The sequence below is a fragment of the Bubalus bubalis genome, chromosome 13 (genome assembly GCF_019923935.1).
Source record: "Bubalus bubalis isolate 160015118507 breed Murrah chromosome 13, NDDB_SH_1, whole genome shotgun sequence".
In the NCBI taxonomy this organism is placed as follows: Eukaryota; Metazoa; Chordata; class Mammalia; order Artiodactyla; family Bovidae; genus Bubalus; species Bubalus bubalis.
Genome location: NC_059169.1, coordinates 62,951,027 through 62,977,696, shown reverse-complemented (window position 1 = coordinate 62,977,696; position 26,670 = coordinate 62,951,027). Strand labels below are relative to the sequence as shown.

The 26,670-nt window shown below is 39.7% G+C and overlaps 2 long non-coding RNA genes across 8 annotated transcripts in view; one reads left to right on the top strand and one right to left on the bottom strand.

The window, feature by feature from the left end:
* Nucleotides 1–26,670, top strand: part of LOC102414025 — a 622,950-nt gene that overhangs the window by 264,903 nt on the left and 331,377 nt on the right. For all 7 annotated transcript variants that reach the window (XR_006544160.2, XR_006639899.1, XR_006544161.2 and 4 more), the window contains one exon: nucleotides 7,900–7,993. This is a non-coding gene — a long non-coding RNA (uncharacterized LOC102414025). The remainder of the gene's footprint in view (nucleotides 1–7,899; nucleotides 7,994–26,670) is intronic.
* LOC123329005 lies at nucleotides 6,109–11,491 on the bottom strand. The gene is made up of 2 exons (XR_006544162.2): nucleotides 11,279–11,491; nucleotides 6,109–8,043 (listed from the first exon to the last, which is right to left on the bottom strand). It is a non-coding gene; the product is annotated as an uncharacterized LOC123329005 (long non-coding RNA).

Sequence of the window (26,670 nt, the reverse complement as noted above, 5' to 3'; positions counted from 1 at the left end):
TATCTATTGAATGTGGTATTGATCTTTTTCCAGGTTGGCAAAAATCCCAGGGAGAAAAATTTACCACCGAAGATGGTGCTGGATCATTGCTTTCAGAATGATATCCATTTTTACAGGCTCCTTTGGAATTTTGAAAATACTCAAATAGAACTACTGGTTTCTAGATCACTACAGCAGAGAGATATTTTACTTTGGCTTTGGGAATCAGAACTGTGGTTCATTAATACTTTCCTTAAGGCTGAGAATAAGAATTTTAACACCTGAGGCTGTATTCGACTCCAGATTTGCATATATTACATGAGTGATAACTAAAATTGCTGTAAAAGTGTGTAGTCACAGATTCAAACCAAATCCTGTTTATGATTGCTTTTTTATCTGTGAAATATTCAGGATGTGAAAAGAAAAGGCAACTGAAAATATGTGACCACAATTTTATTATTATGCATTCGTTATCATGAGTGCATCTTAATTACTTTCCTTTATGTATTTTTGAAACCAGTTGATTAAATATCCAGGGTTTTTTTGTTTTTTTTTTTTTGGTTTGATTTTGGAGAGAATCTTGATTTAAGGTAAGATGAAGTTAGAAGAACAAATGTGTGGATCCCAGTGGGGGAAAGAGGTGGGGTGGATTGGGATGTTGGGATTGGCGTATATTCAGTACTATCTATAAAACAGATAACTAATGAGAACTGACTGGATAACACAGAGAATTCTACGTAATGCTCTGTGGTAACCTAAATGAGAGGCATATCCACAGAAGAGGGGCTGTATGTGTACGTGTGGCTGATTCACTTCACCATACAGCAGAAACTAACACATTGTGAAGCAACTATCCTCCAACAAAAAATTTTTTTAAAGAATAGATTGAGTTGGAAAGTTTCATGTTGGTTAACTTATATAGTCTGGTCTATAAAGATTCACTTTTTAAAGGGGGGATTATTGAAACAAATAACTTGCATTTGATTATTAGCTTGTTTGGATTTTGTTATGAGACTAGAAAAAATGTTCTTTAAACTAGCATGTTTACTTCCTTGGTATGAAATAGCTGAGTTGTGTTTTTACTTTTCAATCAAATCTTATTGTTTAAGCCACTAAAGTGAGAGAGCTGACAAACAAAAAGGACCTGGCATTCCTGGAAAGTGACAGTGATATCCTTCAACACTGTTTTTTTTTTTTTTTTTTATTATAAAGATTTTGAGCATAACTGCAGTGCAGTGCTGCGTATTAAGTGGCATAGGAATTAAGCATGATAAGTTGTCAACTTTACATGAAAACACAGATAAGAAAGATTTTAATTTAATGTATTTTTGGAAGACGGGGGCTGTATAGTATTTATCTCTGTATATCAGGCAGTGGGCTACTACTGTCTGACCTGTAGTTTGCACTCAGCAAGTACTTAAATGAAGGATGTAATGATCCTTGAGGATGTAGCATATGTCAAGTTTTTCACTTTGCTTTTCAGACTCCCCCCCCCTTTTTTTTTTTGTTTTAGTGATTCATTCAGCAAAAGTGGTTTGAGGGACCCCTTTGTTTGAGGGACATCAAAGGTGGCATTGAACTGAAGAAGACTCTCTGGCTTCTGAGATCTCACCGGTGGTGGTCATTTGGGGGGAGGGCATCTTTGTCAGTCTTGTCAACTGCCTTTGAACTAGCTGACCCCTCACTGATCAGTTTCCATGTGAGACGTTGGAAGGATGACAGCTGTAGGAAAGAGGCTAGTAGGAAGGGTCCTGGTTGTTGAGTATCACCTACTCAGGGAGCTGGTGTGCTTGAATTTGAATAACCTTTGCCAAAGAAGCACCAAGAAAAGTGATACAATGGGATGAGAATAAAAAAGTTTCTGTGAACCAAATAAGACTGATTAACCAGGAAGAGGAGATACTAGTTGACACCAAAGCCTTGATGAGCACTCAATCTCTTCTGTGAAACGAGTATTTCCTTGATTACAATCTCTTGAAAAGTGTGGGAGTCCTCTTACAAAGATTGTATTAATTAATAGCAGAGCATGTTACTAAGAACATTTGTTTAGATTTGTTTATTTTAATCAACTAATAAAACTCAAGCAGAACAGAGAGCCAAATCAGGTCTTTTATTAAAAAAAAAACAACAATTCCTGATATTACTGTTTATGTTGAACAGACTCTTAATTTAATTGAGACCATCTGAAAACTATGTCTTAAGCATAATCTGTGGGTTGAAGTAGAGTACATAATTGCCAACAAAGGTCTGTCTAGTCAAGGCTATGGTTTTTCTAGTAGTCATGTATGGATGTGAGAGTTGGACTAGAAAGAAAGCTGAGTGCCAAAGAATTGATGCTTTTGAATTGTGGTGTTGGAGAAGACTCTTGAGAGTCCCTTGGACTGCAAGGAGATCCAAGCAGTCCGTCCTAAAGGAAATCAGTCCTGAGTATTCATTGGAAGGACTGATGCTGAAGCTGAAACTCCAATACTTTGGCCACCTCTTGTGAAGAGTTGACTCATTGGAAAAAACCCTGATGCTGGGAGGGATTGGGGGCAGGAAGAGAAGGGGATGACAGAGGATGAGATGGCTGGATGGCATCACCAACTTGATGGACATGAGTTTGAGTAAACTCCGGGAGTTGGTGATGGACAGGGAGGCCTGGCGTGCTGCAGTCCATGGGGTCACAAAGAGTCAGACACGACTGAGCGACTGAACTGAACTGAACATAATTGTTTATTGAATGTTGTTGTTTGTTGTTAATTTGCTAAGTCATATCCAACTCTTTTGCAACCCCATGGACTGTAGCCCACCAGGCTTTTCTGTCCATGGCATTTCCCAGGGAGGAATACTGGAATGAGTTTCTATTTCCTTCTCTAGGGGATCTTCCCCATTAAATAATGTAATTTTTGATTGGCATATCTATTTATTAATCTTTGAGAGGTTCTTTCTCTTGTTTGAATGTACATTTTCTTTTGGTTTCTTCTGATTTATTTTTCCTAATTTTTATTTGTTTTCAGTCTGTTGAGGCTGACTAGTCTGAAACCCAAACTCATCATTTTCCCTCTCTTTGCGCTATTCTCCAACCTTGCTATTTCTTTACTTTCTTAATCCTTAAAAGATCTATGATCTTCTACCTACTCTGAGCTCAGAAGTCATTGGGAAGCCTCTTGTGTTTTAATTCCTCATATCTAATCAGATTTCAAGAACTCCAGGTAGTGCATCCAAATTGTTTTTGCCCCTGCTCACTTCTTTTCATTCATGTTTCTAGCATCCTGCAGCCTCACTTCCTCTTGCTTGGACTATGAAAGTATGTTGACCTATTTCCAGTAACTTCTTTTTCAGTTCCATTTTACATGTTAAAATTAGATTAATCCATATAAAACAAAGCTGTGATCATGTAGCTTCCTGCTGTTAAATTTCCCATGAGACTTTATTGATGTAACAAAACAAATACAAATTCTTTAGACTGGCACCCTGGTTTCCACATTCTGGTCTTCTATCTCTCTCTTCTCAGTCTTATTTCCTACCATTTCTGGAAACACATCCTATATTCCAGCAAAGCAAATCTCTTGTTGCTACAGGACTGCACCGTCCAATACTGCAGCCACCAGCCTTAGTGGTGAGAGAATGCATATACAGATGTGAAGACCACATATGAAAATAGAACTCTGACACACCATCTGCAGCAGATAGCCCAGAATACCAGCCCGTGATCTACTGTAACCAGCTTGTTGTCTATATCGAAACTATAGAAAGTCGGACCTCTATCACTAGCAACACTCCAGGAAGCTGAACAATAACCCCTGCAACAGTAGCGCCCCCCAAACCAGAACTTGACTCATAACTGACGGTTTCTCTCTTTTTTGTCTCCATTTCCAGCATAGGACAAATCAGAGAAAGCCAACTGTGTACACCTAACCAACCACATAGGTTGCACCACTTCTGAATGCCTGCACCTTCCCCAGGCTGACAGCCTCCAGTCCAGGCACACCTGAAGCCTTCCTTCCCTTTTTTCTACCATAAAGCTCTCCTGTTCCCCTGCCTGCCTTTGAGCCTCTATAAAATGCAGAGTGTAGACTGACAGTGTCTGACTCCCTTGTTAGAGCAACCTCTGTGTAAAGAGACTTAGCCTGTTCTCATTTGGTTGGTCTTCATTTATTTCCACAGTGGCTAGTTAAGTTAATTAAAATTATATTAAATGACAAGTTCAGTTCCTCAGTTGCACTAGCTAAATTTAAAGTGCTCAGTAGCCCCATGTAACTTGTAACTATTGTACTGGATGGTGTAAACATGGACTATTTCCATCATCTCCAGAAGTTTCACTGGACACTGTATACATGCCTATGGTTTTCCCACCTCATGCTGCTCCTTCTTGAACTGCCTTCCTTCTACATGTTTACCTGCCGAACTCCTACCCAGTCTTCATGACCTATCTTACGTTTCCCTCAGTAAGCCTTCACTGATGCCTCTATTTAGACATCACCTCTCATTTCCTGGATTATACCTTTCTGTTGGCACTTTTCACAGTCTTTCTTCTCGATCAGTGATCTCTTCTGTCATGCTATCCTGCTGTATTATAATTACTTTATCCTTGCAGGCTCTCATGCTTCCTGTGGAGTAACCCCATGGTAACTTTTTTTTTTTTTTTGCTTAAATTGGTTTGTGGAAAATAAGAGTCAGATTGAATTACTCACTCTAAGAAGCCATGGAATGACAGATAGAACTTAAGTTTATATTTTATTTGGGACATAGTCTGTACAAACACCAGTGCACATGGCTTTGTTCTTCCCTTTCTGACTCTGCTTCCTTTATCCTCTAGACAGCTTCATTTAACATCAGAAGGATGTTTATAAAGTTAGCTGGTGACCATCTCAGAGTCTCCCATTGTTATTTCTCAAAAGTTGTCTGAGCCTTCGAAAGTCTTTTCATAGAGTAGCAACTAGGAAGGAAGCTAGAGGTCTACGATTCCCAAAATACTCTTGGAATGACTACCTTTTAATAATGTCTTTAACACACCAGACATATTCATGCCTCTGTGCCTTGCTCATATTTTCCCCTTGCCTGAAATATGACCTCAGAATTTCCATCCTTATACCACCTCTGTGCCTGGTGAACTTCCTTCATATGCGAAGTTAAATATCACATTGTGAAGCCTTTCTCACTCTCATTAAATGGAGTCACTCCTTTTTCTGTCTGTTTATCAATATCTGCTTGCGTATCTCTTTATTCTCAACGTGGTGGATAAATGTAAACCCTGACTCTTAAAGTAATACTACTAGGACAAGTACACATGGCCAGTGGAAGGAAGTTAGTCCACTTATGTTTCTTTTCAGGATGGGGGCATTGCTGCTATATTTGAATAAAAGTCACCACAATCCTGAGAGAAAGCTCTGCTGTTTCTCTCCTTTCACCATCAACCTAAATCCAAGGATTGTGAGCTCCTAATTTCCTAAGTGGGGCTAGGGAACCCTCTTTCCAGTTTGTGTACCAACAGAAATGGTGTCTGGGAGAAAGCTTTGCTATGTACTGGGTGCCTAAAGTTGTGAAATTTCCAAGAAGCAGAAACTGACTAGAGTCATGACTCGAGTTCTAATGAACTGGCTAGAGTCAGTTATTCTAAGAAATAATTATTCGTTAGAGGATTTGGGATATCCTGAGGTAAGGAGGGAGACTGTGATGTTAGGTCATAGGTGAGGATGGAACTTAAAGGGCGAGACAGAAAGAAGACTAGAGTAAGAGAAGAAACTGGACCATCCATGTGGGGCACCTTTGAAAGAAGAGCCTCTTCCTTTTGAGGTTGGAGAGAGTGGGGTGCTCACTGGCATAGTAATTGATCCCATCCTTCACCCTCACTTCTCTCCTCTGTCAGCTTTTGGAAAAATTACCTGAACCCTTCAACAAAGAAATACCTAACCCCTCATAACATGTTTACTCATGTTTGTTCAAGAAAGCATTCAGAATGGGTAGGGGTACCCTGCTCTGCTGTTCATCCAACAGCAGTCCACACCCTCATTATGGGCTATTGGGTGCTAGGCTGAAAACACTCAGCCAGAGGAATAAGAAAATTCTCTTTTATGTTAACAAGCTCAGGTGGTGCTAATGAAAAGAAAGATTCTTCCCCTTAGAATAATTATTACAGGGTCACAATAATTTTTCATTAATTTATTCAATAATATTTGGAACAAATATTTGAAAAATTGTTGGTGTAAGCTAAGCAAGGAAAGCAGATGCTGTATCTTATCTTTCTTTGAATCCTGAATGCAGCCTGTGTCTCTGATACATGGTGGGTGTTTTTTTTTAAAATTTCCAGAAGGATTTACCAAACCTGCTGATTTATGAGACTCAATTGTTGGGCTGGAAGTAAATGCACTAGCTATTCCATTGTGTGTGTGGGGGGGTGGGGGGCGGGTAATATGAGAATTTCTTTTTCAAACTCATGAGCTTTCTTTCTTCAGGCTGTTGAAAGAGATATGGATTTAACTTGAAAAAGCTATGGCCAAAATCCTCTCATGAAGACAATTATAGAATTATAAGATCTCAGAGCCTCGAGAATCTCAGGACCCACTTATTCCCATACTTCTATTTTGTGAATGAAGATACTGAGATTCAAATAGTTTTCATGGAGCTTTTAAAATGTGAAAATATTCTATTAGAGTCTTGCCAACTGCCCGGTTAATTTAAAGGTTTGGGCTCTGTAGTTCAAGTTCCCATTCAGTTTCTCAGTTTCTGAATGCTTCCCACTGGGACACAGGTCTGGGTGTGGTGCTTATTACTTCCCATCCTTCCATCCTGCTTCTTTCAGCCCGCTTACCTAGAACTCAGCTCACTCCCACCTCCGCCTCTTCCTCTACTGCTAACTCTGGAAGAAACACACATTCAGCTCAAAGACTCTAATTTCTCCATGGAGAAGGGAGGATTTGCGGGGACCCCAAAAGTTAGGGAATGGCTCCCGGTGGGTGCCACATTGTCTCTGTGACTGCATTTGCTGCAAAGTGTCATAGGTTGGACCACTAGAAACCCCAGAAACCGAAAAATGCCACAGACGTAGGGAGGACTTTGGCTGGGGGATCTCTTGAGAAACTTTTCTGGGTGATCTGCCTTTTCAGCATTTCTCCATCTACCCTTCATCACCTAGCTCCCAATGTCCCTCAACAAACTGAGGACTTCAGGGAAAAGAGTGTCATTTAATTATGAAAACACATAGTTGCTTTTTTTCCCAAACTAAACATTTTCTGAACAATAAAGAGGTTTTTGAAAGCCATGGCAGTGTTTTAAAAATGTCCTATTCATTTTACCAGATTAATCCAGAGTTGATATAAGTTGTGCAAAGAAAAAGTGTGAGACGCTGATCTACATTAGTGATATATAGGAGTTGGAACATAGATCTGACCAGACAAGGTTCCACTTTCTTTTGTGATTGTTCTGGGGTCCAAGTCTGAACTATGACTTTTCCCATCATTTTGGGGAATGGAGAGTGGGCACTTGTGTCTTGGCTCAAAAAGAATGAACAGGGTGAACTACTGGCTCTTCTTTCTGCTTCAAGTTGCAGAAAATCCAACCAATAGTGGCTTAAACAAACTGTGGTTTATTCTCTCATGGCAGGAATCCTGGAGGTGAGGGAGAGCAGGGTCATTTCAGTGGCTTGTTGATTTTGGAGACCTGGCAGGAAAACTTTTCCTTGACCAAGTGAGGTCTGAATGGTGGTGGTTGGGACCTGCGAATTAATTGACAATCTGGAGTTTTCTTCAGAGTAACAAGAGAAAATGTTATCATACACTCATGCAGCAGCATTCTATAAAGAGAATCTCTTTGAACACCCATGGGTAAAGGTTTATATACTATCAGCATAATAAGGGCATGTTGATGGTCAGAGCTTCTGTGGGAAAGTGTGGGAGGTTCTGATAAGGTTTGTGACACATTTTCACAATTCTCATCCAGGTGCTGGTGCGAATGGTCACTCTCCTGCCTGTCTGGAAGGTCCCTGGAGGGGGATTTGTGGCAGCAGAATTCTCACATTCTCTAGGTGCTGAGGGTAAGTCTTCTCTCTCTCTCTCTCTCTGGCAGCTGAATTCTCAGAGAGCTCTGTTAAAACAAAGTTCAGAGAAACTTTTCTCAGCTGCTGTTTGTTCAGATGTTTTCATCTTGAAGTATAGCTGTCCCTCTGTAACAGTGGGTTCTGCATGCACGGATTTAACCAATCTCAGATGGACTATAGTGGTTTTCAGAGTTTTGAATGTTGTGGAGTTTTTCCACTCAGACTAAAACTTGATCAGGGAATCCTGATGCTTCTCGAGCTTTCTCAAAGCTTGAATGTAATGTATGTGCTCATGTCTGTACGTGAGCTTTTAGGTGATAGGTCACCATGGTTAAAAGTAAGATTGTAAAACTACTTCTGTCTCCAACAGGGCCATTATAATTATTAAGAGTATCATTTAGGAAGCCGAAGATGCTTTGCATTCAGTTTGAGGTGATATTTTGGTAGGATTGATAGGGGCCCTTTGGGCAAATGTTCATTCTGTGGATTTTGAGAGAAAAAGAGATGTGATCTAAGGCACCTGCACGCGCAGAGGATGCAGGCCTGTCGTCATGAGGATGCTGGTCGGAAACAGACTCCTCCCACGGGAGATGGGGAGAGGAGGAACAGCTCTGCAGGCTGGGACATGTCTCCACCCTGGCCTCTTGAGTCTCACCTTGGCTTCTGAGTGTCAACTATCTCACTTGTAAAATTATTTATTTTGAATGAGATAATGTATGAAAATGTGCAGAGTAAACTATGAAATGAAATTCTTCATGATTTCCCAGTACAAGCATGGGCAGAAAAGAGGTTGAGTGAGTTATTTGGAGGGGTTTGTTCAGCCCTGAATAGGGGTCCTCAGTGCTTTTTACTGTCTTTCCAAGAGCAGTTATGACTCCTCCTGTGTCCTCATGGCTCACCCTGCAGTACAGGAAGCTGGGTCCTCATTAGGAGGTAACTTCCCATTATTGACAAAGAGTCTCTCCTTGACCAACCTTCATTCAGGCTCCTCTGAATCTTCTCCCTAACTAAACCCCAACTTTGGGGCTTCTGTGTTTGTCTTGACATTGCCTGATTTTAGCAAGAGTCCTGCTAAGTTGATTTAGCCAGAATACCCCATCCCCGATATCTGATCATCCTTGATATCTGATTGGGTTCCTCACCCCCACCATCCCCCAGGTGACATCTGATCACCATGGCCTGCCTTGAGCAAGAATCCTGGTAGGCTAGTTTAGCAATAATTGCCCTCCCTCTTAGTAATTTTCCATTTATTGACCACCAGCCTCACCTCACTCCTTGGCTGTAAAACCCCTACTTCTTGTTCTATTCTGACTTGAGCCAGATCACTGTCTCCTCCTGCAAAATCCCACTGCAGTGATCCTCACACCTACTGCCTGGTCCTGTATAAAGTCGCCCATACCATTCTTTAGCAAGTGTCACAAAAATTTTTTTCTTTAACATATTCTCTGGGACAGCAATGTTGTATCTTATTTCATGGACCAATTTGTTGTAGGTAATTTTTTCTCCCAGCTTTCCTAGCAGAATGTATATGTGGAGTGACATAAACTTTTATAACTATTTCCAGAGAGGAATATAATTTGGACTATTTTTTCCTTATGCTTGGTGTACTGGTAAAGGAACCAGGCAATAGAATGTGAAATTTGTCTATTCTTGGGACAGTAAAACTCTATAGAAAAGGAACACAGGGATATGCCTATTCAGATCTGCCTGTGGGAAAACAAATCAAGATGGAGTGGCCGAATGTGAATTGCTTCATCTAAAAATGACAACCATTTTAGTATAATATGGGCTGGAGTCTTTGTCTTATAAGCCTTGGTTTAAGAATATTTACAACCAAGTGGTTCCAGAGTCTTAAGGGATTTTACTTCCCTTATATTCCACAGGTGTTGGTTTTGCTACCATTGATTTCTGTAGCTGTCCTCAGCTCTACTCAGCCCAGGTGGACTATGGTTTCACAAATTTTAAATGGAGAATATGTTCCTAGTTTTCATTTTATTTCTGTTATCATGAGGCACTTTGGACAAGTCTCAACCTGGGGAAACAGGTCATTTTCCTGCCATCTATTGAGTACACTGATATTAGGAGAGGTAATGGCACCCCACTCCGGTAATCTTGCCTGGAAAATCCCATGGACGGAGGAGCCTGGTGGGCTGCAGTCCATGGGGTCGCTAAGAGTCGGACACGACTGAGCGACTTCACTTTCACTTTTCACTTTCATGCATTGGAGAAGGAAATGACAACCCAGTCCAGTGTTCTTGCCTGGAGAGTCCCAGGGACGGGGGAGCCTGGTGAGCTGCCGTCTATGGGGTTGCACAGAGTCGGACACGACTGAAGCAACTTAGCAGCAGCAGCAAGAGAGATTTAAAAGATTTGGGGGGACAGGTATGTGTTGCTCATTTCCAAACCTCGCCTTGTCCAGTAAATGCTGGGAGGACCTGAAGATCCATATGTTACTGGAGGAAGCACTGGAGTGGGCAACGCTGCCATTCAAAGGCACTTCCCTGTCACCCAGCCATTTTATGTTTACAAACGGAAACTAACACAAGACTGTAGAGCAACTATGGATGTGGATGTGTTTGTTCAGTCTTGTCCGACTCTTTGCGACCTTAGGACTTTAGCCTGTCAGGCTCCTCTGTCCATGGGATCTTCCAGGCAAGAATACTGAAGTGGGTTGCCATGCTCTCCTCCAGGGGATCAAACCCATGTCTTTTATGTCTCCTGCATTGTCGGGCAAGTTCCTTACCACCAGCACCACCTGAAAAGCAACTATACCTGCGTGTGTGCTGTCACATCAGTTGTGTCCAACTCTGTGCAAACCCATGGACTGTAGCCCACCAGGCTCTTCAGTCCATGAGATTCTCCAGGCAAAAATACTGGAGTGGGTTGCCATTTCCTCCTCCAGGGGATCTTCCTACTCCAGGAATCGAACCTGTGTCTCCTGTGTCTCTTGCACTGAAGGTGGATTCGTTACCTGTTGAGCCATCAGGGAAGACCCTGGGAAGCAACTATACTCCAATAAAAAATTTAAAAAGAATTTCAAAGGGATAACTTCACTTAGTATAGATTCAGCTCTTCTAACTGTAGGTGGAAGAGACTAAAGCCCACTAAATGATTTTTTTTAACTTAAAAATTACCACAGAAGTACATTTTCTTTCAAATTACTGTATTTGCTCATGATAATGAAATCAATTCGTATACTTAAATCTGTTCTAATTCTTAGCTGCTTTTGTCTCTAAAACATACTAATACTTGAAACAAAGACTTATCCATCTTCATGCTTACCTTCCAGTTTGAAATCGTGAGTACATCAGCAAAGCTCTCCTCGTTAACACAAGAGACTCAGGAAAAGTCATGTTGGCAGAAGCCCCTTCTTAATAATTTTTGGAACATGAAAACCGAAAAATGTCTGTCAGGAACAAGGTCAGCAGCCTCATTCTTTATGTTCTTTAGTGGCTGCCTAAGTGATATTAAATCAGAGCTCATGCCTTTAAAGCTAGCTCATGCTTCTGCTAAGGAGGTAATGTGGCTCACAAGAATTTCTCTGTGTCTGTGAATTGCACTGGAGGCCAATCAGCTTCACCCTTCCAAGTCTCCTAATTATAGGCTAAATATGGGAAAGTAAATCTAATAAGGGATCCCTTTCTTGGTGCAGTTATTTTTAGAAACGTATTTAGATGACAGGGATTCTCTTCAAGTATGCCTATTATGTTTAAAGGTGACCTTAGGGAGGGTGTGGGTCTTCATTATTTCTCCACAGTAGAGCCAGCCTTGTGCCGGTGCAGTCGAGCTGTCACACCTGGCTCTCTGTGATCAGAGAAATGTCAGGAGACAGAGTGACACTCACAGGCCCTGAGAGCGGATCCAACCCACGACCTTTGCCTCATTAGCAGCCTGACCCAACCAATCAGAGAACAGCCTGCCTTTGATTCTGTAGCACAGACATGGCTGTGACAAGGACAGTGATCACCTCCTTGGTGTGACTCCAAGAGGAAGTCCTGAAGTGCTTTGTCAGTGCCAACCACCATCATAGGATGCCTTTCACTGTGTGTCTTTCTGCCTTCGTGGGTCTCATTCTCTCTTTAATTAAGATGCCAGGATGCTCAAGCTATTCACTGATCTTATGTAAATGCAAGCAACTTGAAATCTCCATTTTATTATTCTCACAAATGCATCAACTCCTTGCAGATATGCACTGAAATCCAATTATCTAGACTTTCAGATTTGTTTTTAATTTAAAAAAACTAACTGTTCCTTTAAAAGGATTCTGGACTTATAAAATATGTAGCAAAATAGTACAAAGAATTTCGATATACCCTTCACCTTACTTCCCCTAATGTTAACATCTTATGTAATCTTAGTTTAATGATTGAAACCAGGAAGCTAACATAGGATAGTCTTAACTAATCTACAGACCTTACAAAAATGTTTCTAATTGTACCACTAGTATTCTTTTTCTGACCTAGGATCCAGTCCAGGTTTACACATTATATTTAGTTTTCCTGATTTCTTAGTCTCCAATCTGGGACAATTTCTCAGTCTTTATCTTTCCTGACTTTTGAAGAATATCATTCAATTATTTTGTAAAAAGTTCCTCAATTTGAGGCTGTCTTTTCCTCAGATCAAATTCAAATTATAGATTTTAGTAAGAACTTCACAATAAGTTCCCTAATATGTATGAGTTCCATTCCGAGAGCACTATAAGATGATTAATGAAAGCATAAGAATAATACTTTTAGCAGGTATAAGTATGGTAACATTTCTAACAGGTATCTCTTCATGGAGAAATACAGAACATGAAAAAATAAATCAGGATGTCTGTTAAACATAGAATAGATTGGTGATTATTTGTTTAAAAAATGGAGATTCTATACCACTTCAGACTTTTCCTGATGTAAGACAATGGGAAAAAGAAATGTACCGTTCATTGTATTCTACTGGGCTATGTATCTGCCAGGTCATTTATGAGGATATTAATGCATATTCTCAACCATTTCGGCTCACTCTTCCTTTTTATTCTGATTTGGTCACCCCCTTTATCTGTTTTTATTACAAGGCTGAACAGATCTGGTGTGGTGATCAATAAGGATAATAACAACAGTCACATAACTGCCAAGACTTCAGAAAAAGCTCTGACTTCTGGTGAATCCCATGTCCCCATTTCCCTGCATCCCTTTTGAGAAGCAGGTTCTGTTTCACAAGGCAGTTCAGGGCACCCCACATGTTGCGAGGCAGGTTAGCAGTTATTGGTGGAGAAAAGGAACCCCTCCCCCAGTGTTCCAGCATGCTGTGTGCTTAGTATTCCAGGTCAAAGACAGCAAACTTGCTGATCATAAGACATTGTGAATATAGTTCTTTCCAAGTCTCTGGGTAGATAATCATATTGTTAGTTATTGGAAATCTGATACTCTACCTAAGTGTTTATTAATAGGCAGGGCAGTCTTGCTTGCTCAAAAATAGCTAAAAGCTCTTCATAACATGTTTAAATGGAATACAAACCAACATTTATAGAGTGGTTAAATGTAATTCAACTCCATTAGTAAAATAACATGCTATTTACAAATAAAACACTCAAATCAACTGGGGTCTACAAAATTCTCCACACCCCTTCCTATCCCTTTCTCCTTTTAATGTCCTCTTTGAACATTATTTGAAAAGCATGCCTAATTGGTCTGAACCTAAACAAAGCTAGATTTCCCCAACTTGTTTCCTTAAAAAAATGGCTGTGCTTTTTCTATTTAATCTGAAGCTTTAATAAGAATGATTATCAGTTACCAAGTAGGATTACATAGCATTTGTCACTTGGTCAGGGGCAACACTAGGGAAAAAACAGCCCAGGTGGTAATGTGAATGTGCTACCCAGATCATGAACAACTATGTGTCTCCAAGTCTTCCTGCACCTTTAAAATGGGAGACAAGGAAGTGGGTATGGCTGAGTTGAGTCAAGAGAGGGGTGAGGGAAAAAAGGAAGATGTTTTGCTGTGGCCACTGGAGGCTCTCACCCCGCTGACAGACTGTGACCTTGACTTCCTGCCAGTGTCCTGCATGGGCTGCATCCATGTTGCTTTAACACATTCCAGTCCTTTCCCTGTTCCAGAATTGAATTTGAGTGCTTTTATCTTGGGAAATTGACTTACTAGTTAAATACGGTAAATCGATTCCAGTGTAATGTAGCGGCTATAATAGATAAGAAGCCCAGAAAGAATAGCCACATTTTTATTTTTATTTTATTTTATTTTTTTTGCAGACATTGGCTCACATTTATTTAAACTGTCACAGGATGACTTTTTTTGTGAGCAGATTCCAAATATTTGTTGCATACTTAAATCTTGGATGGATGTCAGAAATGCAATAGTACATTGTATTTGAAGGAGTCAAAGGTGCATACAAACATTAGCAGAGAGCAGCACTGGATATTATGGTTTAGCCTTCCTGCAATTTAGATCTTTTTTTTTAATTTAATTTTATTTTTTAACTTTACAATATTGTATTGGTTTTGCCATATATCAACAGTATTCTTGGCAGGAAAAATAATGACTGAAGAAAAGGGTGAATTACTGTGAAATATGGCTTTCCAGGTGGTGCTAGAGGTAAAGAACCCACCTGCCAATGCAGGAGACATAAGAGACACAGTTTCAATCCCTGGGTTGAGAAGATTCCCTAGAGGAGACGTGGCAACCCACTCCACTGTTCTTGCCTGGAAAATCCCATGGACAGAGGAGCCTGGCAGGCTACAGTCCATACGGTCACAAAGAGCTGGACATGGCTGAAGTGACTTAGCATGTAGCATGGCCCCATTGATGATGTCTTTGGAATAAAGCTATTTTGACAATTGTCAAATAAATAGCAAAGTGAAAAAAAGAATGAAAAAGTTATACATAAGCTGTAATCATGACTCCAGAAAATAAATTAGTGCATATGACTATAATTGGGAAGAAGCACAATAGAATGTTAAAAATGTCATTTCTGTGTGGTAGGGAATATTGATGATTTTCATCTTCCTTTTACTTTTTCTTGTTTCCCACACACTGTATTAATATAATAAACATGAATGCCTTTTCATAATAAAGCAAAATGAGTAAACTAAGACACATACACACATGTACATGTCCTGAAAATGTATTTGAAAAGGAATTTTTTTTCAAACCACTGGGTTTATTTGGAGACTGAAATTCCCATTATAATCCCACTTTGAGTTGATAGCATTGTCTTCAGGAGGATCTCATTTTAAAATATAACATGCTGCTTCTAGAAGGTAATATAAATCCATTAACATCTCAGAAAGAAAAATGTGTCTAATTTTCTGGCCTGGGCAGACTGCAGAGGGCATGAACCTAAGGGCATGGGAGACATATTTTGATGGAGAAAAGCCCAGGACTTGGAAATTTTTGGCTGGTTCTCCATGCAAATGCTTAGGAGGAAGTGACACTGAAGAAGAAGTTTTCAAGGTAGAGAAACATGGTCTGGCCTATGGGAAGGGTCAAGGGGAATGGGGTGAGAGGAGCAGCCAAACTAAACTTGCTCTATGTTTTATCCTCGTTTCATTCTGCAGCAAACACGCCTGTTCATAACTCTGTGCAGATATCTGTTTCTTTAGGATGAATCCCTATAAGTGAAAATACTGTATTAAAGGGTATGGATAACCTAAGACTTTCCATAGTCAATTTCAGGCACATTCTAGGTAAAAGCACTATGTAATATGTGCCAGACTGAGAGCACCTGACCCTGAAGAATTTCCATGCGACTTTACACAAAAAGGAAAAGCCAGCCACTCCCCACACTCTCTCAGGACTTTCAGGAGGACTTCAGTAGTTGCACAGGGAGTTACTTTGAAGTCACTTATTCTGAGTAACAGATGGAGCTACCTGAACCTGGAAGTGAAACACGCCATCAACCAAGGTTTTAAGGAACCAGATCCCATCTCAGCTTGCACTTTCAAACAGACCTCTTTGTTTACAGCAGTTGAATGCGGCTGTCTACTAGGGATCAAATTAACTGAAAATAAGCTCTGGAAGGCTGACAGCTTTAATTGTCATTTAATAGACCCATTTCCTAAACTCCCTAATATCTTGTGTTGATTGTGATTGTCAAGGGTCCCACGATTAAATCTAATTTAAATTGATGCTCAATTTGGCCAGGATTGAAGAACTACTGGGTGGCAACTGTGCAACATAACTGGGTAAAATTCCTTTCATCTGTCGGTGGTTAAAAGTATTTGAACTTTTATACTTAAAATACAGCCCATCTGGAATCCTTAAATGAAAGCTTTAATTCTCAGAGAAAGGATTTGAAGGTCTCTTTGTCTTCCGCAGAAGGCTTTAAAAGGCAGTCTGCAATTAATGGATGAAATCATGGGCAAAATAAAATTCTTTTTTAAACCAGATTTTAATAGGCTCATATCTCAACCTTGGCTTGGTAGTGTTTAGGATGAAAGGATGCTGGTTATTTGTATGACCTCTGGGACACCTATGATGATCTGGTGTAAAGAAATTATAATCCTTCAGCCATTCATGCTTGGAAGATTACTTGCAGTAGGCACATACATTATCCATGTCGTGCTTTCCTTCTGGGGAATGTTCAAAGGTTATTACAATAACCAGCAAGTGTATAATGGATCAATATTTGCTGCACTAGTCTTTTTGGTGATTGTTGCTCTTTCCCCTTATTCTCTATTAGGTTCATCCATATCAGTTAAAGAAATCTAGATATATGTGCTTCACATAAGGTATCCCTCTGCTCTTCCTGACAGAGGGATAGGCAGATGCCAGGCACAGTTTATACAACTTGAGGGTCTCATTAAACCTTTGCACGAGATTGAGTCCTGTCACATAAATTAATCGAGCTTCTCTGAAACCTACTTAAGGATTATGTCCCTTTTATTGCCAGCAGTCCCAAAGCAGGTTCATTACAAATATGAATCAGACAGGAGACACAATTGTACGTGCACTTCAGAAACCTTAAGGCTGTTGATTCTGTTTTAGAAAATGTGGTACTTCATCCATGACAAAAGGTGAGAAATGATGTCTCCAAATCCCTAGCACATGTCTACACCTCAAAATTCTTGGTAATGACAGTTAATTGAAAAAGTCACCATTGGGTGAAAAAATTTTGGGGGGATCAATACATTGGTACAGTTGCCCAAAACTGGGGTTAATAAACCATCCTGGGTTATAAGAAGGAGATGATGTGGTGGAAAGAAGAATATTCGATATATATTGTCTAATATGGAAGATAAAATGAGTTTTAAGATGATGGTTCACATTTTGGGATAATGCTTGATTCTTTCTGTTTCTGTATGACCTTTATTCTCTTTCACAAAGTGCCAATTGTGCTCTAGATAGAAAATCAACAGAATTTGCTGTGATAAAATTTCTTGCCCTCAAATTTGCTGATTGGAAAAGAGGCTAATATACAAAGGGACCTGTTTCATTTTTACTTATGTAAATAATGATGTAGAAAATAACACTGTGAATCTGAAAAACTAAACATTTTTTAAACTTGTGAAAAAACCCTTGATGTATCCCTCTGGTTGAAAAAGATATCCTAGTTTCTTTTTCAAGATTTGAAAGCAAGGGCCATGAGCTGGAGCTATTTGCTCATTTGAAGTAAATTGCCTTGACAGTGCATAAGAGAGAGAAGTGCACTGAGATAATTGGGTTCAAAACAAGTGTTTGCAGAGTGGAGACAGGAAGCTTTTCGTACAGGTGAAAAGATGTGTATATGAATGATTGGGTTAAAGGTTGACTTTGGGAAAGGCTACAAATAAGGATCATAATTTTATGAGAGCATAAAAGGGAGAGAATATTTGAATGTTCACTCAGGAAGTACAATTCCCTACTATGTGCACAGCTGAGCATCTGGTGGAATTCAGGCATCTGCCATGGTGGGCACCATAGTAGGAGCCCCGTCAACATCCCTTACCCACCTTTGGTGCGTGGTTCCCGACCACACTGAGGGCTTTCTCCCTCAAACATCTGGCTTTTCCCTCCTCCTTGGCTCACATCCCCTGAGCTACACTCTGCTTCCTGGAATCACTTCCTAAGTAAGTTACTTGTACTCAAGATTTTTCCCCTGACTTTTCTTTGGAGGGAATCCAAAGATACATGCAGAATAGATGCGTGATAGAGAACAATTGAGGGCATTTTTGCAAAAAAAAAAAAAAAAATTGATCATGTTTGATTTACATTCAGAAGAAAAGAGTTTATTGGAGCTGTAAGTATTTTGATGAATGATAGTGAGGAAAAGTCATTAAGGGAAGTATTTAAGGGAAATAGCAAGATTTACTCCCAGAGTGGTCACGAGGTAACTGATTAACAGTTTGCAGTGGAAGGTGATTCTTAGTTTGGGGTATGGTTACAAAGTTTGCATCATCAGTAATGATTGGTGGGACTTCCCTGGTGGTCCAGTGGCTAAGACTCCATGCTCCCAATGCAGAGGGCGCGGGTTCAGTCCTTGGTTGGGGAATTAGATCCCAAATGCCGCAACTAAGACCCAGGGCAGCCAAATAAACAAATAAAATAAATATTAAAAATAATGACTGACGATGTGAATAGGAAGAAAATAGTTGGGAGGAAACCATACAAGGAATGAATAATTGTGTTTAGCATGTGAAGTCCTTAGAATTTCTGATCTTTCCCCTCAGTGGGCTGTATCATTGTATTCTTTCCAGTGGAAGTGTTCACTTGTACAACTGCAGCTATATTTTTTTTCTTTTCTTTAGAAAAAGACCAATGTAGGAAGATGAAGGCAAGGAAATCCAATGTTCTTGGGTTTCTAAATGATTTGTAAGGCTTCCTTTGTGGCTCAGCTGGTAAAGAATCCAGCCTGCAATGTGGGAGACCTGGGTTTGATCCCTGGGTTGGGAAGATCCCCTGGAAAAGGGAAGGACTACCCACTCCAGTGTTCTGGCCTGGAGAATTCCAAGGACTGTATAGCCCTGGGGTCGCAGAGTCGGACACGACTGAGTGACTTTCACTTTCACTTTCAAATGATCTCATTGTTTGTAATGCGTGTTTGTTTTTTTCTGCCAGCCTCAAACATCTCAAGAAACAAACAAAAAGTGCCTTATTACAGAGCAACACTCGCTCAGCAGTTCAGGTTGACAAGGACACCTTAGAGCTGTTTCTTCTGACTTCGTATAGTTGGATCCTCTTAGCATTCAGTGATACTGAACTAGTGATTCTCATTAATCTAGGGGTTTTTTGAAGCTGATGATACAGTGTTTCTTATAGTTTAAAATTCTTTCTCTACTTAGCCTTTTTACACATTTACAGTTCTACTCTGGATTAGTGAGGGTGCTGCCTTTCTGGAACCATCTGAATGAGTTTATAACCCGTAGGGCCCAGGTCTGCTTTCAAGGTTATGCGTTGAGTTAGGAGATGACAGGATGACAACAGTAAAATGGAAGTGCTTTTCCCCACCAGCCTCTCTCACCATCTGATGTGTGGAATTTTTTCCAGCTTTCACAGCTGAGGCATTGCTAATTGTTGAATCTGCATTAAGATTGTAAGCTCTGGCAAGCCTGAAATTCATTTTGGCTCATGTCCTCAGCTTCATTCCACAAATAGTATCTCCAGCTCCAAATGCTGAGGCCAAGGGAGAAGCTCCCGAGGAATGTAAGGCAGTGTAAGACATAACTTTGGCCTTTTCTTATTGTAGAAGGATGCATTTGATAAAAGTAGAAAAGAATTCAAAAACTTAGAAAATGTTCCCTTAGCAATACCTTTCATGTGTCATTTTAAACCAAATTACTTCACATTCTGTGGGGGAGGGACTGATTTTCTGTTCATTAGGAGCAATTTGGGCAGAGGGAAAATTAGTTTTTTTTTGGGGGGGGGAGCGTGGATTTTGATCATTTCCTTCCAGCTTCTTTCAGTTCTAGCCAACAACTCAAAGATGGTAGCTATGTGGGAGGTCGATCTGTGTTTAAATCAACACTGACTCAACATATATCCAAGCCTTGCTTCAGAATTCATCATGTGGTGATAGCAAAATCAATTTCAAGGGTAAATGAACATTTTTTGAAGGTGGGGATTTTTTGTTGCTGAAAATACTGCATTAAATGATTATGCTTCTCTGAGTTGTAAAGAGCTAATATGGACAGGTTTTTACAGCGTGAAGATTTTTTTCTTCCTATAATTTCAGTTGATTTTACTAAAAATGGAATAGGGAGTGTCAAAGGGAGGAGTCAAATTGCAAACCCACCCCCACTTTTTCCCTTCCTATTAATCACACGCAGTCACTTTCTAAAGAGCAATTAGGATAAGCAACAATTTTTTCATCTTAAAATTAGCTTTTAAGAGCATCCATCTATATTCAGAGATTTAATAAACACATCTCAGCTCAACCACCTACATCGACCATTATATTATAAAATGTGATCCCTTCTCCTCTGCATTTTCCCTAGACTGATGATTATTTTATTTTCTTAATGAATGAAGAATGCCTTTAGATGTCAGTTATCAAATTGGCAAATAATCCTGTTTAATAGCCAAGAAAAGAACAAAGGAAAAGACAGACTGTCCCCTCCTCCAAATGAAAAATTCAAAGAAATATGGCTGGTTTGATGAATTCTGAGAGGAAAAAAATGTGAGACCAATAAATCACTGATTTTATTGCATGTTTTGAATTTTGAATTGTTTTGGGATAATATGGAAGCAATTGCAAACAACTGGAACAGTTCAGTTCTTAAATAATTTGCATATAAACAGGAGGAAAAAATTATCATACTAGAGTTATTTATTTCTTGATGAAAAGAGCAGAAACAACATTAAGACCTTGCGATCAGTTTTTCCAGATGCCTGAGTTTATAGTATAAATGTTTACATTGAGGGGAAAGAACTGATTTTGTAGCTCTAACTTTCAGAACTTAGATTGGAGTTAGAATTGGGGGAGTGGGTAAGAGGGAGGTGTCAGAGTCTTTGTGACCCTGTAAACTGTAGCCCACCAGGCTATATATATATACATGTAAATATATATATATGTATATTTAAGTATATGTATTTATGCACACACACACACGTATATGTATATATGTATATGTATATTTAGTCACTCAGTTGTGTCCAATTCTTTGTGACCCCATGGACTGTCTATGAGCTTCCCCAGTGGTTCTAGTCGGAACCCATCTGCCAATGGAGGAGATGTAAGAGATGTGGGTTCAGTCTCTGGGTTGGGAAGATCCCCTGGAGAAGGGCATGGCGATCCACTTCAGTACTCTTGCTTGGACAATCGCATGGACAGAGAAGCTCTGTGAGCTACAGTACATAGGGTCACACAGAGTTGGACACAACTGAAGCCACTGAACACGCATGGATTGCCTATACGCTTATGGCTGATTCATGTTGCTGTATGGCAGAAACCAACACAACATTGTAAATTGTCCTCCATTGAAAAATAATAATAATACAAAAGGAAGCAGAATTGGGGAGTGGAGGTGGGAAACAAAGAATATTACAGGTTATATGTTGCTGTGTGATAAATCACTCCAGACCTGAGTGATTTAAGCCGCAGTCCCTGTATCATCTCTCATGATTGCTAAAATACGGTAGTTCTACTTATAGTTTTTGGAGGAAACTTTATATTGTTTCTATAGTGGCTGCAATTTCCATTCCCATCAACAGTGTAGACTTTTAATGATGTCCATTTTGACAGGTTTAGGTAATATCACATTGTGATTTTGATTTGCACTTCTCTAATACTTAGCAATGCTGAGCATCTTTTCATGTGCCCGTTATCCATCTGTATGTCTCTTAACACACTTTTAATCTTGCTCTGTTTGTTTTTAGAAGAAACTGTAAATAGATATTTAAATACTCTTGTTTACATTTAACCTTCCAAAAAGTAGTACTCTCAGAATTTAAAACACAAGGCTATTTAAGTGCTTTGAATGATGGGAACAGGTTCTTTTCTCTTAGGCTGACTGTATGGGGGACTCAGGAACATCTGCTGTTCTCTAGATCCATCCATCTACTCTCAGATTTAGCTGGTACCTGAGGTCTGACTTGGATAAATTGGGAGCAACATTATGATGAATCTCCATGCTTATTCCTTAGATGAATTTGGCTCTGAGCTGCAGTCAAAATTAGGAAAACTTTTGAGAGGCAAGCTTTGGTCCAATGACCTTTTTCTGCATCCTCAATGTTAAGGTCCGGCTAGTGGGTAAGGGTTGTGGGTAGAGAGTAAACTGATGAGAATTCTAGAAGAATCTCCTCTCCTGCCCCAGGAGTTTCAAATTGGCCAACTGGTTCCTAGGGTAATACCAGCTTTTCTTTCCTCAGGCAGTTCAGTGAGGTAATGCATTGTCTATAAATGATAAACAGTTAGACACAGTTTAGGTATCATAGTAGCAGCAGATTATAAGGGAGAAAGTATAGCATTTGGAATCAGAGACCCAGGGATCCAATTTTAGCTATATCACCTAACGACTGGTGAGCTTGATGATGCAGGTTTTTTTTTTCTTTTTTAAATTTTAGGTTCATAATTATAAAATGAAAGCGTGACTACCATGGGTTGAATTATGTCCCCTCCTCCACGAATTCATAGGTTGAACTTTTAACCTCCAATTCCTCAGAATGTGAGTGTATTTGAGATATATCTTTAAAAGGTAATTAACTTAAAGTTTTATGGATGGAGTCTAATGCTATATGCTGTTGCTGTTTAGTTGCTAAGTCAGGTCTGACTCTTTGCGACCCCATGGACTGTAGCTCGCCAGGCTCCTCTGTCCATGGGATTTCCCAGGCAAGAATACTAGAGAGGGTTGCCATTGCCTTCTCTAGGAATGCAATATGACTGGTGTTCTTATATGAAAAGGAGATTAGGACACAAATGAACACAATGCATAGATGAGATACCCAATGAGAATGGCCATCTACAAGCCAAGGGGAGAGGTCTTTGAAGAAACCAATGGTGCCAACATTTTGATTTTGGACTTCTACCATCCAGAATTTTGAGAAAATATATTTCTGTTGTTCACATTGCCTTGTCTTTGTTACTCTATTATGGCAGACCCAGCAAACTTATGCATTGCCTTTGGAAAGGTTTTTAAATATTCAAATCACTGTGTAAATATAAAATTATTAGTAAAACAATATTTGTAGCTACTATCCCAAATATTTTGAGATTGAAGGAATTTGAGAATTGGGTAGATTCCACAAAGTTCCCAGCTATGGAGATTTTTCCAGAACACCAGTAATCAGTGTGTCAAAGGGTGTTTCTTGACTTGGGCTCTTTTAGTAGCAAAATGTGATGGAAATGGAGGCATTTCCTAATTCTGGCCAGGCTATGAAACCCAGAAAGAAAGTAAGGAAGCTCTTTGTTCTGTGGTCCTACATTAGTTAATGGCTGTCTTTCAGCCCAGAAGGAGAATCTAGTTCCCTCCGTATCACTCAGAATTCCCAAGAGTAGCTGAGCTAGCAGCCAATTTCTAGGAAAGAATTTGAGTCACGGGATAGAAGTGTGGTTATTATTTAAGAAAAGGGAATCACCTCAGGTGATTTGTAAGAGACAGAATAAATACACTGAAGTCTGGGTGCTTATTTTTATTTGTGTTGGATAGAAGTAATTTTTTTAGTCTATACTTTTCAACTCAGTATTTATTTAGTCAAGCTCCTGGAGTACTGGGCACTGCCCTGAGAGCATTATGGGATAGATTGAATACACAAAAATCACAAGCCCTTTCTTTGAAGTCGATACAACATAATTTGTGTGAGACAGGCTGAAAGCAGCCAGGTGATTGTGCACAGAGTTTGCAAGGGAAAGAAAAAAGTATGTAAGATTAAGTTGGGAGAAAATTTCTGTACTTATGTCTTTTAGTCTGAGAACACAACTTTTTAGAGTCTGCATGGAGGAGTCAGTCATTCATTATTAAAAAGACTTGGAATCCATATTTAGGGTGTTCACAGCAGATTTTTAATTTAGTATCTTCTTCCTCTTTCTATCCCCCACCTTCCTAAACCATGTTATAATTTCCATGTACAAGTTTTCATGAGCTCTGACCCCATCAAGAGAATTATAATGATGAGAACCTTGGCAAAAAGGATTATCAACTCAGAATCAGGGTATGAAAAGAATAGATTCTTGAATAACTTTTGTATGACACCCAATTTGTAATTTTTTTTTAAAGACAAAACTATGAAGATTAAAGCACTCAATTTGATAGCAATGAGCAATGCAAAAATTATAGTGAATTGGAACAAATTATCATCAGTGAAATGCTTTGATCAACCTAAGATGAAGACAGTTTGTAACTATAAATGGTTCCCTTTTCATCAGATTAATTGTGTTGATCTGTTTTGGGGGTGAAATTTAGGGTGGGTAATGATGGTAAACATTAGCAAAGGAACCATTATCCTGTAGGATTTGTCAGAGCATTTCACTTCTATTAATATCACTTACACAGAAGCAATCATTTCATTAGGAATTTTATCACTAAATTCATTTTTTTAAAAAAATGAACCCTTTAGGGGAAAAAAAAAATGAGTTAAAAGTGCTTTCAAAGAGGAAGTGCGTGCCAGTGTGTGCTCAGTCGTGTCCAACTCTTTGTGATCCCAAGGACTGTAGCCTGCTAGGCTCCTCCGTCCATGGAATTTTCCAGGCAAGAATATTGGAGTGAGTTGCCATTTCCAACTCCAGGGGGTCTTCCCAACCCAGGGAACCCATATCTTTTGGGTCTCCTGCATTGATAGGCAGATTTCTTACTGCTAGTGCCACCTGGGAAGCCCTCATAGAAGAAAGTACTAACTTTAATAAAAAAAAAAAATGAGTTGCCAAGTTAGAACTCATTGAGGTGAGGGCAAGGTGAAATACATGGATGAGCAGCAATGGTAGAGATTTAGGAGAGATTTAAGCTGGACATTGAGGAATCTGGACATGGCTCTTCCTATATCTGTGGCTGAATCTGAGGCAACTACTCCTTCCGCTAAGGAAATATCATGATCATCTTCCCCTTCTCCTTCCTCCTACATCTCTCCTTACTCAGTCAAGAGTAACAGTGTGGTAGATGATTTTCATGGCTTTAGAAGATATACTGTAGTCTCAGGCTATGTACAAAATGCCTGGACCCATTACAAGTTTTCGCAGAGTTATTAGAAGCTGCTGGTGCCAGCCACCTTGAAATGACTTCGGACGAGTGGGCTGTAGGTCTGGAGCAACAGACCTGTCGAACAGTGGCACACCAGTCAGTACAGCTGTTAAGAGGTGGGATGAGCCAGTGTGGTTGCTTTTATTTCTTTTGAATTCCTGTTAGCAGCAAGGCCCATCTCCATTTTGGTAGTTGGGTGCGAAGGGACAGTAGGGTTGGCTTCGACTCAATTCAGTTCAGTCGCTCAGTAGTGTCCGACTCGTTGCCCAGGTCAGTATGGGAGTCAGTAGAGAAATGCTTTATTAATAAAGATTTGCTTGTACCTTGCCTAACATGCTGCTGCCCAACACATGTTTTGGTGAGCAGGTTGGAAGGACAGGAGATGATATGAGCCCTGTCATAAGTATTTTGGGTAAACACTTGGATGTAACTTTCTCAGGGGACCCTCTCTGGAAATGGGGACACAGTGATGAGTTTAAGTCCTGTTAGACAACTTTCTAGGGTACATGCTCAGAGATTGTTAATGCATAGTATTGTTTTACTCTTACCACAAAGAAATATGTGTTATTTTGGAACACTGAGAAAATACAGAGAAACAAAAGTGAGATAATGAGTGGATTGAAACTTCCCACCTGAAGAGAACCACAATTTACATATAAGTGTCCGTTTTTCTTATCTCTTTTCTTTGCATGTACATTTATACATATATACACAGCAAATACAGATTTACCAAAATGTGATCGTTTTATTATAAACATTGTTTTCAACAGTTGTATAATAGTCATTCTAAGATGATACCATAATGTATTTAAACAAGACTCTATTGTTTCATATTTCAGTTGTTTCTGAATTTCTCTTAGTATAAACCACATTTTCCTGAATATTTATATAGATAATTACATACATACATCCATTATTATTCCTTGGGATGAATCTCTAAAGATAATTAAGAACTTCTGGTACATATAACCAAATCATCATTCTAAAAATTTGCGTCCAGTCATCATGCATTGACCACACATTTACTAACTGAGCACTGCCTATGGCCAGAGTCGTGCTGTGAGATGAGGATTAAGCAGTGACTAAGACAACACAGACCCTGTCCTCGTAGAGACGTCACTAAGTATGTAAACAGCAGTATTGGCTGTCAGACAGGGGAGACCCAGGGACTACCGGGGCTTAAGCAGAACCACACAGAGTTTCCAACCGTGTGTGGGTGTGCCTGTGTCCCTTTGTCCCGGCCAGTGTGTTCTAGTATCACTTCACTTGTGTTTTATATTGAAGTTCACAGAAACAAAGATCGTGGGTAGAACTATGCTTTGCATTTGTCTATCTATACAATCTAACATAGTGCATGGTACAATCTTTTATGATCTCTGTCTCACTTAGAATTCAATCTTTTGAAGCACCTTGTTCAAAGATTTAAATTTAATAAACTGAATCAGCAACTGGGGAGGGAATAGTTTCTCAGGTTACAGAGCCCAGCCATCTGCTTCCAACCCCACTCTTCCCTCACAGAATGTCACGCATCCATCTGTGGTGGTGGTGCTGGGGGGACTTTTGATCATCTTTCTTTTAGGGAATACAATGAGTTCAT